The 15,464-nt window shown below is 38.9% G+C and overlaps 1 pseudogene; it reads left to right on the forward strand.

Annotated features, from left to right (window-relative positions):
* The first annotated feature begins 719 nt into the window (after positions 1 to 719).
* LOC124776174 overlaps positions 720 to 15,464 on the forward strand; it is a 50,533-nt pseudogene continuing 35,788 nt past the window's right edge.

The raw sequence follows: 15,464 nt of genomic DNA on the forward strand, positions 1-15,464 counted from the left end.
GAGTCAGATCATAACATTTCAAATTGGTCCAAAGATAGGCAACTGAGTTTAAGTTTTCAGAAATGTAAATTGGAGCACATCACAAAACAAATAAAAGACAGTATTGTATGACTACATTATCAAATAATCACAGTTTTAATTGGTCAACTCATACAAATATCTGGATGAAATGAAATGGTGACATAGACTCACTTGTAGGCAAAGCAGAATGCAGACTTCAATTCATTGGTAAGATACTGGAAAATGTAATCAGTCTATAGAGGACATTGCTTACAAAATACTTGTGTGGCCCATTCTAGAATATTGCTTAAGTATGACCCATAACAAATAAGGCTAATGGCAGACATTGAATGTATACAAAATAGTGTAGCATGATTGATCATAGATTTATTTGATGCATGGGAGAGCATCAAGAAGCTACTAAAAATTGGAAATGCCAGACAAGTGAAGATAGACGCCAAATATATGACAAAACCCAACTTATGAAATTTCAAGAACCTGTATTAAGTGAGGTATTTAGGGATTATACAATAACCGCATATGTATCACTCCTATAGGGACCATGAAGGCAAGATTAATTACAGCATGCACAGAACCATTTAAAGCATCATTCTTCCCACACTCCACATGAGCATTGAATGGGGAAAAACCATAATGTGTGGTACAACAATGTACTTTGTCGTACAACCCACAGTGGTTTATACAGTGTGCATGGAGACATGGAATCAGTTGACAGTAGCTGGGTAATGGTTCATATTGATTCCCATTTCCCTGTTGCAGTAGGTGATCTCATGCCTCTAATTATTTTTTCATTGCTATCTTAATTTGCATTCTTCAATTCAGTTTATTAACCCTTCTTATCTCTTTGTATTAGGGCAAATGTACAGTTAACTTTTAAGGAATTTGTATTTTCAATTTATCAACTGGAGTTTTGTTTTATATGCAACAGCAATGTTACAAATTATTTGTTTCAGTTTCTTTAGAATAAATTGCTGTTTCACAGGTGCCTTGAAGAAAATAAAAGATCTCGAAAGTGTCTTAATGACAACCGATGGCCTCATGTTGACAAGACAGCTGGTTGCCTTGCAGAGGGCAGGGCTTGACGGTCTGAACATCAGCTTAGACACACTGCAGTCCCAATGCTACAACCAGATCACGAGGAGGAAAGGCTGGGAGCATGTCATGGCTGGCATAGATCTAGCCTTGCAACTTGAATACGACCCTGTGAAGGTATTACTAGTGCAGCTGTCATCGCATGCAGACTTTCATAAGCAAAAGATATAAATCTGTTGTTAAGAATATCAATACAAGAATCACCATTTTAAAGCAGTACGCCCTCACACTCGCCCCCATCACCGCTCCCACCCTCACCCCTGTCTCCACACTGCAGCTGTAAGTGAAGGAAGGTATATTAAGACAGAAGAAGTAAATTTTAGCTGACGATGCTAACAGTTTCATAGTTTATACAACATAAAAAAGTATGCCTTGCAAGTTTACCAATTAAATATCTTATATTTTCCTCCCAAGAGAGTCTTATGAGACTCAAGATCTTTACAGTTTCTCTTTTTTTCTTTTGTGTCTTTAGTTTAAAATAAGTTTCCTCTATTGTGGTGTTGTTTTGAAAAAATACTCGATTGTTTGGAAAAATTATTCTTAATTCTGTAGTCACACTTTTGTTGTGTCTAAGTACTACTGGTTTCAGTAGCAAGTACCAGCATCAGTTCATCTTATTATCAAAAATTTCTTTGCAAAATAAAAGCTGACCACTGTGGCCAAGCGGTTCTAGGTACTTCAGTCTGGAACCGTGCTGCTGCTACGGTCGCGGGTTCGAATCCTGTCTCAGGCAGGGATGTCCTTAGGTTAGTTAGGTTTAAGTAGTTCTAAGTCTGGGGGACTGATGACCTCAGACGTTAAGTCCCATACTGCTTAGAGCCATTTGAACCATTTTGCAAAATAAAAAGCTTCTGTACAACTGCAAACTAGACATACCATTTTCAGGGTGCAGTTCACATCTATTGAAAGCACAACAGTGACCTTTACTTTTAGTAGATAAGACACCTACTGGGGTAAGTGACTTGATGAGTGCACACAAGAAGTTGTCATTTATTCCATATGTAGCTACCATGCAGACTCATATTTTGTATTAGTTTGTCCTTACTCTTCCAAAAGGTTAAACCTTGTCTCTGCAGCCACAGCTTCCTCTCTTCAGCAGTTGTCTTCATCTCCATGTGTGAAGAAAATCCCATTCATTGATCATATTGTTTAAGTAGGATGTTCTCAGTCATCCCCTTGTTTTCTTACCTACGATCTTGCCTTCAGAAATGTTTTTTAAAAGATTATCATCTCCAGTTAAGTGTCCAGTGTATTTTGCTTTGCCCTGGCCTATAACTTTCAGTGGTTCTTTCTTCTCTCCTATTTCCTTTAGTTTTTCTGTCAATGCAGCTAGTTCTTGTACTTCTCCTCCAGAACCACATTTCAGCAGGTTTGAGGTGAGCTTCCTTTGGCTTTTCTAATGTACAGATTTTGCATCTGTGTGTCAGAACACTCCACACAAAGGTCTTTACAAATATTTTCTTAATGTGGAAGCTGATATGTTTATTCAGTTGCAGCTTCTTCTTATTTTGGAAGGAACTCTTCACCTGTGCTTTTCTTTTCTTGAATGCCTTGAAATATTGATAGTTTTCTTGCAAAATGCTACTGAGATAGTGAATTTCAGTTCCTTTCTTGAGTTGCTCATTGCCAGTTCTTGTGTCAGTCCTACCTCCACCTCCTTTCTTGTCTGTAGCCATAACTTTTGTCTTCTTTGTATTCATTTTTAGCTTTAGTTTTACCACTTCTTGATTTAAGGCCTGAAACATTTTATTTAGTTCCTACTCTGATTTACTATTGCGATGTCGTCAATCTGCAGTGTATATGCATGCAATTAAGTTTCCATATCGACATCATGCTCCAAAAACCACTTAACTGTGTGTGGCAGGGGGTACGTCTCATGCCACCAACTGTTCCCCTCTGCCTTGTTCCACTTGTGAACAGTGCTTGGGAAGAGTGACTGTCAGTACGCTTCTGTATTATCTCTAACTTCTCAAATTTTCTTCTCATGATCATTTCGTGAATTGTATATGAGAGAAACTATTATGTTGTCAGACTCTTCTCGGAAACTACTCTCTCGAAATTTGGGTAGTAAATCTTTCCGTGATGCACAACTGCTCTCTTATTGCATCTACCACTGGAGTTGCTGAGCATATCTGTAATGATGTCACAGCGACTAAATGATCCTGTGACAAAACACTCCGCACTTCATTGGATCTTCTTTCTCTCTTCTGTCAGTCCTACTGGGTAAGGACACAGGTAATTTACATTCACTTAAGATTCTTCCTGTGAATCTTAGTCTGGCATCTGCTTTTCTATTGCTGTTTTATGTGGTCATTCCACTTTAAGGTTGCTCTGGATAGTTACTTCTAGATATTTTATGGTAGATTCTGTTTCCAGCAATTTGTCATTAATAGTGTAGTTGTACAGTATTGGATTTCTTCTCCTGTGTGTGTGTGTGTGTGTGTGTGTGTGATATGTTACATTTATTTATGTGCAGGGTCAACTGCCAGAGCCTGCATCATTCACCAATCCTCTGCAGGTCATTGTGCAAATTGATACTGTCTTCTGTTGTTGCTACTTTCTGATGGACAAGTGTAGTACCTGTGAACAATATTAAGAAGCCTCTGACACTTTCAACTGGATCATTTATATGCATTGTAAATGTAATGGTCCTATCGCATTTCCTTGGAGTATTCCAGAAATTACCTTTTGATTCTTGTCATCTTTTCTTTGTTGTTGTTATTACTTCCTTGATGAACATATTAAGGAAGTAAGGTGATAGAAGGCACCCGTCTCTCACTGCCCTTCTGGTTTTCCTTCTTTCATATCCAGTTCAGTACTCTGACTTTTGTATATACTCAAAATTAATCATCTGTCCTTCCACTTTGGACATTACTTCAAGGAATGATGATATAAAGGTAATCTGTTTATTAAACAATATTTTAAAGATACACTATGCTTTCTGATCATATAGTGGCTTGATGATGGAATTTGATACTGAAATTAGTAATCATTAGACAAAATAAAAGTGAAGCTATAATAAAAGAAAGTAATATTTTGGATCATGTCAGTTGTTGTTCCAAACAACAGCACGTCAGGAATAGGTTCAAATGGCTCTGAGCACTATGCGACTTAACTTCTGAGGTCATCAGTCGCCTAGAACTTAGAACTAATTAAACCTAACTAACCTAAGGACATCACACACATCCATGCCCGAGGCAGGATTCGAACCTGCGAACGTAGCGGTCATTCGGTTCCAGACTGTAGCGCCTAGAACCGCACGGCCACTCCGGCTGTCCAGGAATAGGTACTAAATTATTTGTCCGCTGATGACCTCACAGCTTAGAACACTAAAACACAAATGTTAATTGTTTGTTATGTGCCCTGGTGGAGTTTACAACTGTTTACAGTTCACGATTGGCTGTTGGAGATTGGGCGTTAATCACATAGTGTATTTAGTGCACAGTGCAGAAAAAGGCAGTGTCCAGAAAAGTAAACAAGTGTAAAGGCAAAAGTTTCATGACAGGATGTTGTGTCACCATACTTGGAAGACAATTATAGCCAAAGACAGAAATTTAAAAGAAACTGGCTCATTTGAGCTGCGGAGACCTAGTCGAGGATTCTTAGTAGATAATTGTTAGCACAGTAGAATTTACAAAGAGACAATGTCAGTTCGTGTGAGGGAAGGTTGATTGGTAAGTACCTATCAGCTTTCTCATAAAACTCACAATTTGAAGAATACACATCAAGGAAAAGGTAGAAGTCCAACAGTGTCAAATATAGACAATAATATGGATCATCCAACAATTTTGCAAAATCCCCAGTTGTACTTACTTTACTTAATTACTTACTTACTAACCTACTCAGATTTGCTGTGTACCATACAAGGAACTGGTTTCCACTAGTTCACTCGATCAGCTGCCACGTTCTCACCTTCCTCCAAGTTTGTGTCCATGCATTGAAGATTCATTGCAAAAGTTCCAAATGTTAAAAGGTCTTCCTGTACATCTGTATCTGTCCATTGATTTCCACAACAGTGTTGATTTTGGGATTCTTCCACCTTACATGCATAGAACATAACCTGCAATCTTCAGTCTTCTTTCAACAATAATTTTGTGCAGGCTGTCTAGACGTCGTATTCTCAGCACTTCATTGTTTGTAACTTGGTTGGGTTAACATCTTCAGAATTCATCTCTAGCATTGTTGGTGAAAAATATGGAGACTGTGTGCTGATTTTACTGACATTTTCCAAGTCTCACACATATAAACGATAAAGGAGTACAGTCAAAGCTTTGTTGACATATTACAGACCTAATTGCCATATGGACTGATTTTCCAGTTCTGCTGGTGATTTCTGCATCTGTGACCTCATTATTACATATAAAGCTACCGAGATATGGAAATCTGTCAACATCTTGTAGTATCTTCTATTGCACTGTAATCGGGGAAGAGACGAGTAATTTCCACTTACTTTGCACATTCTGTTTGCCTTATCTCTATTAATTTTCAGCCCTACACAATAGGGCATTTAATGAGAAAGCAGATAAAAATTAACTTGATGCCTTCCAAGGAGACGGTCTCTACTAAGTCTCTACTCCTTCAAGTCTGACTATGTAAGTGTAGACCAGACATGGTTTAAATTCAGACAAATAGTATTGACATCAATTATGAGATATATACCAAATAAATTGAAAGGATACCAAATAAATTAAAAGGGTGGTGCACAAAATATGTAAAAACTCAGCTGCGGAAGCAATGAAAAAAAGCATGTCAAAATTTAAAAGAATGCAAAATCTCCAAGATTAGCGATGTTTTACTGAAGCTCGAAACTTAGGGTGGGTTTCAGTGCAAGATGTGTTTAATAGTTCCCATAGTGAAACTTCGTTTTGAAATCTGGAAGAAAATCCAAAGAGGTTCTGGTTGCATGTGTAGTACACCCATGGCAAGACACAACCAATACCTTCACTGCGCAATAGCTGTGGTAATGTTACTGATGACAGTGCTACTAAAGCAGGGTTACTAAACACGGATTTCTGAAATTTCTTCACCAAAGACAACAAAGTAAATATTGCAGTATTCAAATCAAGAACAACTGCAACTGTGAGTAACTTAGTAGTAGCTCTCCTCAGTGTAATAAAGCAGTTATGTTTCTTTCAGAGAATGCTGATACAATAGCTCCATTAGAAATCATATATTGCCGCTCATTTGATAAAGATCCATACCTAGAGACTGAAAAGTTGCTCAGGTCACACCAATGCTCAAGAAAGAAAAGAGGAGTAATCTACTAAATAACGGACTCATATCACTAATGTTGATTTGCATTAGGATTTTGGAACATATATTGTGTTTGAATATTATGAATTGTCTCAAAGATAATGATTCATTGATAAATAGCCAAGATAGATTCAGAAATATCGACCTTTTAAAACACAGCTAGCTCTTTAGCCACACAAAGTAATAAGTGCTGTCGACTGGGGATCTCAAATTGATTCCATATTTGTAGATTTCCAGAAGACTTTTTGAAACAGTTCCTCACAAGCATTTTCTAATCATATGGCGTATTGTCTCAGTTGTGCAACTGGATGTGTGGTTTCCTGTCAGAAAGGTCACAGTTCATAGTAATTGATGGAAAATCGTCAAGTAAAACAGAAGTGATATCTGACATTCCTCAAGGAAGTGTTATAGACCACCTGCTGTTGCTGATCTACATTAACAATTTAAGAGAGAATCTGAGCAGTCCTCTTAGATGATGCTATCATTTACAGTCTTGCAAATCATTTACTGTCTTGTAAAGTGATCAGATGATCAAAATGAACTGCAAAATGATTTAGGCTACCTATCCATATGATGCAATAATAAAAATTGTTATGTCATCCGCATGAGTAGTAAAAGGCATCTACTAAATTTTGGTTACATGATAATTCACGCAGATCTAAAGGCTGTGAAGTCTACTGAATACTTAGGAATTACATTTACAAATAACTTAAATTGGAATGCTCATATAGATAATGCGGTGGGAAAGCAAACAAAAGACTGTGATTTAATAGTAAAACATTTAGAAGATTAGGATTACTAAAGAGACTATCTACAACTATACTTGTCTGTCCTCTTTTGGAGCATTCTGCATGGTGTGGGATCCTTACCAGATAGGACTGACAGAGGACATCATTTAAAAGTTCAAAGAAGGGCAGCTCATTTTGTATTATTGGGAAACAGGAAAGTGCATGCCACAGATATCGCATGTGAATTGGGGTGGCAGTCATTAAAGCAAAAGCATTTTGCTGGAGCAGGTTCTTAAAATTTCAATCATCAACTTTCTCCTCCGAATGTGAAAATATTTGTTAGAGCCCTCTTACATAGGGAGAAATGATCATTGTAATAAAATAAGAGGAATCAGAGCTTGTACGGAAATATTGAAGTGTTTGGTTTTCCTCAAATGCTGTAGGGGGGTGGAATGGTAGATAAATAGGTTGAGGGTGGTTCTCTGAACCCTCTGCCAGCATTTAATTGTGAATTACAGACTAGTCATGCAGATATAGATAGTGTAGATAGGCTTTCAATATTGTGCACTGATTCTCTAATTTTATACATTGCTCAAATACTTTCGTGGCGCTTTGGAGTGACCCCTTTAAAATAACACTTTACCAGTCTTCTTAATATGTATTTTGGTAACCAGGTTGATAAGAAGTTACAACAATACTCTCTTATTACTCCCCAGTTTTGGGTTATATTAATGAACAAGATCGCCGCAGTGTTCCATAACAATTACGGGCTGAAGTTTGCTGCTGATGGAACCAATATGATTTTCTGTGTTTCTGAGCATACAGGTTGTGTACGCTGTTTGGAGTCTGGTGTATGCTGAATCAAATGTTTTTATTGTTGTGATCTTCCATCTGAAGATTGGTTTCATGGAGTTGCCCATGCTAGCTTATCCTGTGTGAACCTCTTCACCTCTGCGTAACTACTGCAGTGTACAATAACTTGAACTTGCTTACTGCAGTCAGTTTTTGGTCACCTACAGTTGTTACCCCCATTATATTCACAGATGACCACATATTGTGGAAATTGCATATTGTAATGTAGGATGCAATAATAACGTACGGAAAGTTTCTGTTGAAAATTACGAATTGTTTAGGAATAAAGGAGATGGCTCACCAAAAGGCAGAAGCACTGTCTCATCGATAGGCACAAGAACAAAAGGTATGTAGAATGAGATTTTCACCGTGCAGTGGAGTGTGCACTGATATGAAACTTCCTGGCAGATTAAAACTGTGTGCCGGACCAAGAGTCAAACTTGGGACCTTTGCCTTTTGTGGGCAAGTGCTCTACCATCTGGGCTATCCATGCACGACTCACGACCCATCCTCACAGCTTTACTTCCACCAGTACCTCGCCTTCTACCTTCCAAACAAAGGTACGTTGCTTGGCGAGCTTCCAGAATGCACTTTCTTTTTCTAGCTGTAGGGAAAACATGCGCGCGCGCGCACACGTGCGCGCACACTCACACACACACACACACATTCTCACATGCGCATGCATGTCTCCTTATGCTGTGGTCGCTCAACTGCCAGCTCTTTACTGGCCCACGGTGAGTGTTCCGGAGTGAGGTGGGGCTTTAGAGTGGGGTAGGATGGGGTGGGTTGAGGCAATGTGAGAGATGGAGAGAGATGGGAGGGGTTTGGAGGGAAGCATTTAGTGGCTCGTGGGAGAGTGGGGAGCCATCTGTGGGCTAGCTAGGGGTGCAGGTAGAGGGGTCAGGCGACAGACAGCTGGGCACTCATAGACTAGTAGACTAGGGTGTGACGTGAGATAACAGCACACAACTAGCTGATTTGGTGGGGGAGAGGGGGGGGGGGGAGTGGCGTGTGTGTGGGGGGGGGGGAGGCAGGGGGCCTGGGAGTTAACTTGGATTTAGGCCAGGAAGCAAAGGATGTGCTGTATGGCTACGAAAGTTGAGTATTCTTAAATAAGATCAGCTGGTGCCAATGTATTGGAAAGTAACTGGCACACAAAGTGCAATTGTGGCTCCTTTTTCTTTGTGAAAGAAGAAAAGAGAGTGAAATCGTCTCATTAGCGAAACAATGGCAAGAGACTACTATTTCTTGTTACTTACACTGCTGCTTTCTTTGATAATGATCAACAAGAACCAAATAATAGACTGTGTATGAGAGAAAATGTTCTGAACGAGAGTTTGTTTCATTTGTATAACATTTTATTCCATCATAGATGCTGCACTTACAGTTTCATATATGCATTGCAGCAGCAGACACAATAAAAGTAGCAATCAGCAGTGCTTAGTTTGTTGAAAGGGTGAAAAATATGCCACCGTCCCAGTTCCACATATCCCCAAAATTTGATTCTGCCAAATTCTGTACTCTCTGAAATCGAATGTTTAATCCCAAGATGAAAGTGAACAAGTTTGATGCAGTATTGCTAACATTGTTTATTACTCATCTTGCTGAATGAAATGCATACCGTGTCCTTTCTGAAAGGTTTGCAGAAGTAATGCACATACACACATACACACACACACACACACACACACACACACACACATGCGCGCAAATGCAAATCACACATACATGACCACTGTCTCTGGCTGCTAGGGCCAGACTGGGAGCAACTGCGCATCATGGGAGAAACAACGGTCATGTGTGTGTGTGTGTGTGTGTGTGTGTGTGTGTGTGTGTGTGTGTGTGTTTTGTCCACTTTGGAAGAAGACTTTCTGATCGAAAGCTTACGCGTTTAGTAGTCTTTTTGTTGTGCTTGTCTGTGACCTAACATCTCCTGTATACTGTGAATAGCAATGTATCTTTTTTATAATATGGTCATTATTCCAGCCTAGATTTTCTATTGTTTGTTTCCTTTTAAGACCTTATAAAGACAGTTACTGACAATTTCTTTTTTCTTATTGGAGAAAAGTAAAACCATATGGGGGCCAGAATTAGATTGTAAATGAATATGGAATAGAGTATTTTTATTCTCCCTGTATGCAGTGTCACACTTCATTTCTGGCAGCACCACCTTCTCAACACATGACTGTCCCCCACCACCTCACCATAGTCTTCAAGTTATATCCTATAGCACTTCTGTGTGGACAAATAGATGAAGGATGTAGTTTAAAACAGTATAACTAAACTTAAAAGTCAAACTGCCCTTTTATAGAGACTGCCATCATTATTTAAACATACTAAACAATATCAAAACAGTCAAAAGAAATTTTTTTTCAAAAGAGCAGAAAATTGTAGTGAAATTCAGGAAAGGATTGTTTTAAATTGTTATATCTTAAATCAATAAGTATGTCAGCATTTCCCAGGATTTTCTGGCTTAATTAAGACTAGGTCATGCCACCACAGTGGTCAGACAGTGGACTTGCCTTCGAGAGGACAACGGACCCGAGTCCCATCGGGCCACCAAAATTTGGCTTTTCCTCGATTTCCCTAAATGATTTAAGACAAATTCTGGGATGGTTCCTTTAAAAAAGATGACATTTGGCTGAGAAAGCTAATTTCTGTGGCAGGTCTGATGACACAGTGCTGGTGGAAGCACGAGTATTTCAGAGCACACCATTCATTGCACATTGTTAAACATAGGGCTCTGCTGCAGACAACCCCTGTATGTTCCCATGTTGACAACACTGTTGAATTACAATTTCTGTGGCTCAGGAGCATTGAGATTGGGCAGTGAATCAATAGAAATGTGTCATCTGGTGGAATCATTCATGTTTCGCATTACACCTGCTTGGCGGTTTTGTGCACATACACTGTCAACAGAGTGAATTGGTTCTTGAAAGGTGCACTTTGCTACAGACGTAGGCCAGTGGGAGCAATATTATGCTATGGAGGACATTCACCTGGTCTTCTGTGGGTCCTGTGGTAGTAACTGAAGGCTCCATAACAGCTTTGTTCTGTGTGACCATTATTGTGCACTGTCTGCACCCTGTCCCTAATGAAGGTGACATGTTTCAACAATATGACTTTCAGTGTCACGATGCCAGAATCAAATTCACCCCTTCTGAATCTGATGGAATACATCTGCGATGCTATCAGATACCAGTTCTGCACCCAGAAACCACTGATCTCCAATTTATGGGAATTACATGACCTGTGCTTAGACATGCGGTGCTGCATAATGCTGGGAACATACCTCACATAATGCTGGGAACATACCTGAAATTTGTTGAACTTGTCCCACACAAAATCACTGCTGTATAGTGTTCCAACAGTGGACAAACACATTATCAAACAGGAGGTCATAGTGTTTTGTCTCATCAGTTTATATATTCAATGCTTGAATGAAAGGTGTGCTCTTTTCCTTTTTTCTGCCATTGCGTGTGTGTGTAAATGAGGATGTTCTACCATTTGGGCTTGTTTATATGAAGGCTGTCAGTGTTACCACCTGCACAGATACTAAATGCTCCTTCTGTGAAGACCTTTTATCTTGAGAACACTTTTAAATTTGTTTCACAAATGGCAGCACAGTTTCAAGAAAGCTTCATAATTTAATGTAATAGTTAAAATAATACCTTCAGCAAAAGATGTGTGCGTTGGAGTGGGGAAAAAGATTGGAGATGTATGTAGTTTAATTTTCGTAAATTGTTAAGAAGGTTAACAGCTTGGCATGCTAAGATAAATTCCCACATTCTCTAAAAAGAGAGAAAAAGATTAATTTAACAGAATCAGTGAGGTATACAAATATAACAACAGACTTGTAGAATCATTATTTTGTAGGTTAGATTAGATTAGATTCAGCTTTTGTTCCAAGACCCAAAACATGAGATGATTCTCATGGGTGAGTAACATGCCAGAAAGTATAACATAAAAAATATAAAACATTTGAATACCCTGATCATTTGTAAGGAGATTGTCAAACTAGGTGAATACAATACAAACTGGAACAGCTAATATTTTCAGAATTGATACGCTGTCAGACTGAAACATTGTTATGCACTATTAATAAATTTATCAAACAAAAAGTACATAATCTTGACTGTTATGACAAAGTGCTCTCAGAACTGAAATCTAACAGACATTCTTATTTAAGCTGGCCTAACAGCCACTGTTAAGATATTCATCTATAGAGTAGGATGAGTTGCCTATCGAAAAGTCTTTCAAACTCTGTTTAAACCAAGCTTTATCTGATACCAAGTTTTTAATGGTGTCTTTCTTCCACAGATGAATTGTGTTGTAATGCGAGATTTTAATGAAGATGAAGTGTGCAGTTTTGTGGAGTTAACAAAAGAGTAAAATGTTGATGTAAGATTTATCGAGTACATGCCTTTCAGCGGCAACAAATGGAATGATGGGAAGATGGTCTACTTTAGTGAAATGCTCCAAATAATTAGAAAGCAGTGGCCTGATTTTGATCCTCTTCCCAATGGGCCCAATGATACCTCAAAGGTACGTGAAGTATTACATATGAACATACATTGAAAATAATTTAATGTTTATGACTTACTACCAATCACAAGAATACTTCACATCTGCTGGTGGTATGAGAGATGGACTGGTTTAGTTACATATTTCTCATCCCATTCAGTAAGTCTGTCCTGGCCTGGGTTTCTCTGCAGCTTTTCTGCAACTCTCCCCATTTCCTAAACCTTGACAATCCTTTTCTTACTTCCCTTTTCCTTCCCCTTCATTGTTTCTGCCAGAAGAAGAAGCCACTGGCTCCGAAAGCTAGCACATTTCCGTAACTTTAAGGGGAGTTAGAAGGGGAAAACATTCTTGTTCTTTTTTTCGGGTTTTTATCTGATTATAAAATTTGCAATTTTCCAAATAAAATGATATGTATATTACTTATAAACTTGCGTGGGAAGTATTTTATTTTATTTTCTAAAATATAATCTACACCAGTTGAAAATGTTAAAATTTTTACATGCATTACTTCAAGACCTAATAAAATCGGTAATTTTTTATATACAGGGTAGTCCATTGATCGTGACCGGGCCAAATATCAAATGAGAAAACTACAAAGAACGAAATTTGTCTAGCTCGAAAGGGGAAACCAGCTGGCGCAATGGTTGGCCTGCTATAAGGCGCTGCCATAGATCAAACTGATATCAACTGTGTTTTTTTAAATAGGAACCCCATTTTTTATTACATATTCGTGTAATACGTAAAGAAATATGAATGTTTTAGTTGGACCACTTTCTTCGCTTTGTGATAGATGGCGCTGTAATAGTCACAAACATATGTCTCATAATTTTAGACGAACAGTTGGTAACAGGTAGGTTTTTTAAATTAAAATACAGAATGTAGGTACATTTGAACATTTTATTTCGGTTGTTCCAATGTGATACATGTACCTTTGTGAACTTATCATTTCTAAGAACGCATGCTGTTACGGCGTGATTACCTGTAAATACCACATTAATGCAATAAATGCTCAAAATGATGTCTGTCAACCTCAATGCCTTTGGCAATACATGAGTAGTTCGCCTTCCGTAATGTTCGCACATGCATTGACAATGCACTGACGCATGTTGTCAGGCATTGTCGGTGGATCATGATAGCAAATATCCTTCAACTTTCCCCACAGAAAGAAATCTGGGGACGTCAGATCCGGTGAATGTGCGAGCCATGGTATGGTGCTTTGATGACCAATCCACCTGTCATGAAATATGCTATTCAATACTGCTTCAACCGCACGCAAACTATGTGCCGGACATCCATCATGTTGGAAGTACATCGCCATTCTGTCATGCAGTGAAACATCTTGTAGTAACATTGGTAGAACATTACGCAGGAAATCAGCATACATTGCACCATTTAGATTGCCATCGATAAAATGGGGGCCAATTATCCTTCCTCCCTTAATGCCACACCATACATTAACCTGCCAAGGTCGCTGCTGTTCCACTTGTTGCTGCCATCGTAGATTTTCCGTTGGCCAATAGTGCATATTATGGCGGTTTAGGTTACTGCTGTTGGTGAATGATGCTTCATAGCTAAATAGAACGCATGCAAAAAATCTTTCATCGTCCCGTAATTTCTCTTGTGCCCTATGGCAGAACTGTACATGACGTTCAATGTCATCGCCATGCAATTCCTGGTGCATAGAAATATGGTACGGGTGCAATCGATGTTGATGTAGCATTCTCAACACTGACGTTCTTGAGATTCCCAATTCTCGCGCAATTTGTCTGCTACTGATGTGTGGATTAGCTGCCCCAGCAGCTAAAACACCTACTAGGGCATCATCATCTTTTGTTGCAGGTCGTGGTTGGTGTTTCACATGAGGCTGGACACTTCCTGTTTCCTTAAATAATGTAACTATCCGGCGAATGGTCCGGACACTTCGATGATGTCATCCAGGATACCGAGCAGCATACATAGCACACGCCCCTTGTGCATTTTGATCACAATAGCCATACATCAACACGATCCCGACCTTTTCCGCAATTGGTAAACAGTCCATTTTAACACGGGTAATGTATCATGAAGCAAATACCGTCCGCACTGGCGGAATGTTATGTGATACCACATACTTACATGTTTGTGACTATTACAGCAGCTGGCTGGAGTGGCCGAGCGGTGCTAGGCACTACAGTCTGGAAATGCGCGACCGCTACGGTCGCAGGTTCGAATCCTGCCTCGGGCATGGATGTGTGTGATGTCCTTAGGTTAGTTAGGTTTAAGTAGTTCTAAGTTCTAGGGGACTGATGACCTCAGAAGTTAAGTCCCATAGTGCTCAGAGCCATTTGAACCATTTTTGACTATTACAGCCCCATCTATCACAAAGCGAAAAAAGTGGTCCAGCTAAAACATTCATATTTCTTTATGTACTACATGAATATCTAATAAAAAAATGGGGATTCCTATTTTTAAAAAATGCAGTTGATATGAGTTTGACCTATGGCAGTGCCATCTAGCAGGCCAACCATAGCGCCATCTGGTTTCTCCCTTCAAGCTAGACGAATTTCGTTCTTTGTAGATTTTTCATTTGATGCTTATTTCGTGAGATATTTGGCCCGGTCACTATCAATGGACCACCCTGTAGAAAGCTGTGGATTGCTGTGTTATGAAGGTTAAGTTATGTGTTTGTATTGGTAGCAGTGTCAAAAATAGGATCGTATCTTTTCATAGTATAAACATGCTTTGTATATCGAAGTGCTAACGTTTTTCCGAGGAAAAGTGACGAATAGACTGGTAAATCTCTCAAAAAGTATAACTCCAAAATGAAGTGTTTTTAAGAAATGTGGGTTTCATGGTAATAAATTTTTGAATGAAGAGAAACATTGTGTTCAGCATGTGGTGTGTGAAGTTACAGACAATGAAATACTGGCAAACTCATGAGTATCTAGCGAAACACCCATTAGTGCTTCGAAGATTAAAATGAAACATAGTGATAACACAGTTATCTCAAAACAA

Source organism: Schistocerca piceifrons, chromosome 2 (genome assembly GCF_021461385.2).
Source record: "Schistocerca piceifrons isolate TAMUIC-IGC-003096 chromosome 2, iqSchPice1.1, whole genome shotgun sequence".
NCBI lineage: Eukaryota > Metazoa > Arthropoda > Insecta > Orthoptera > Acrididae > Schistocerca > Schistocerca piceifrons.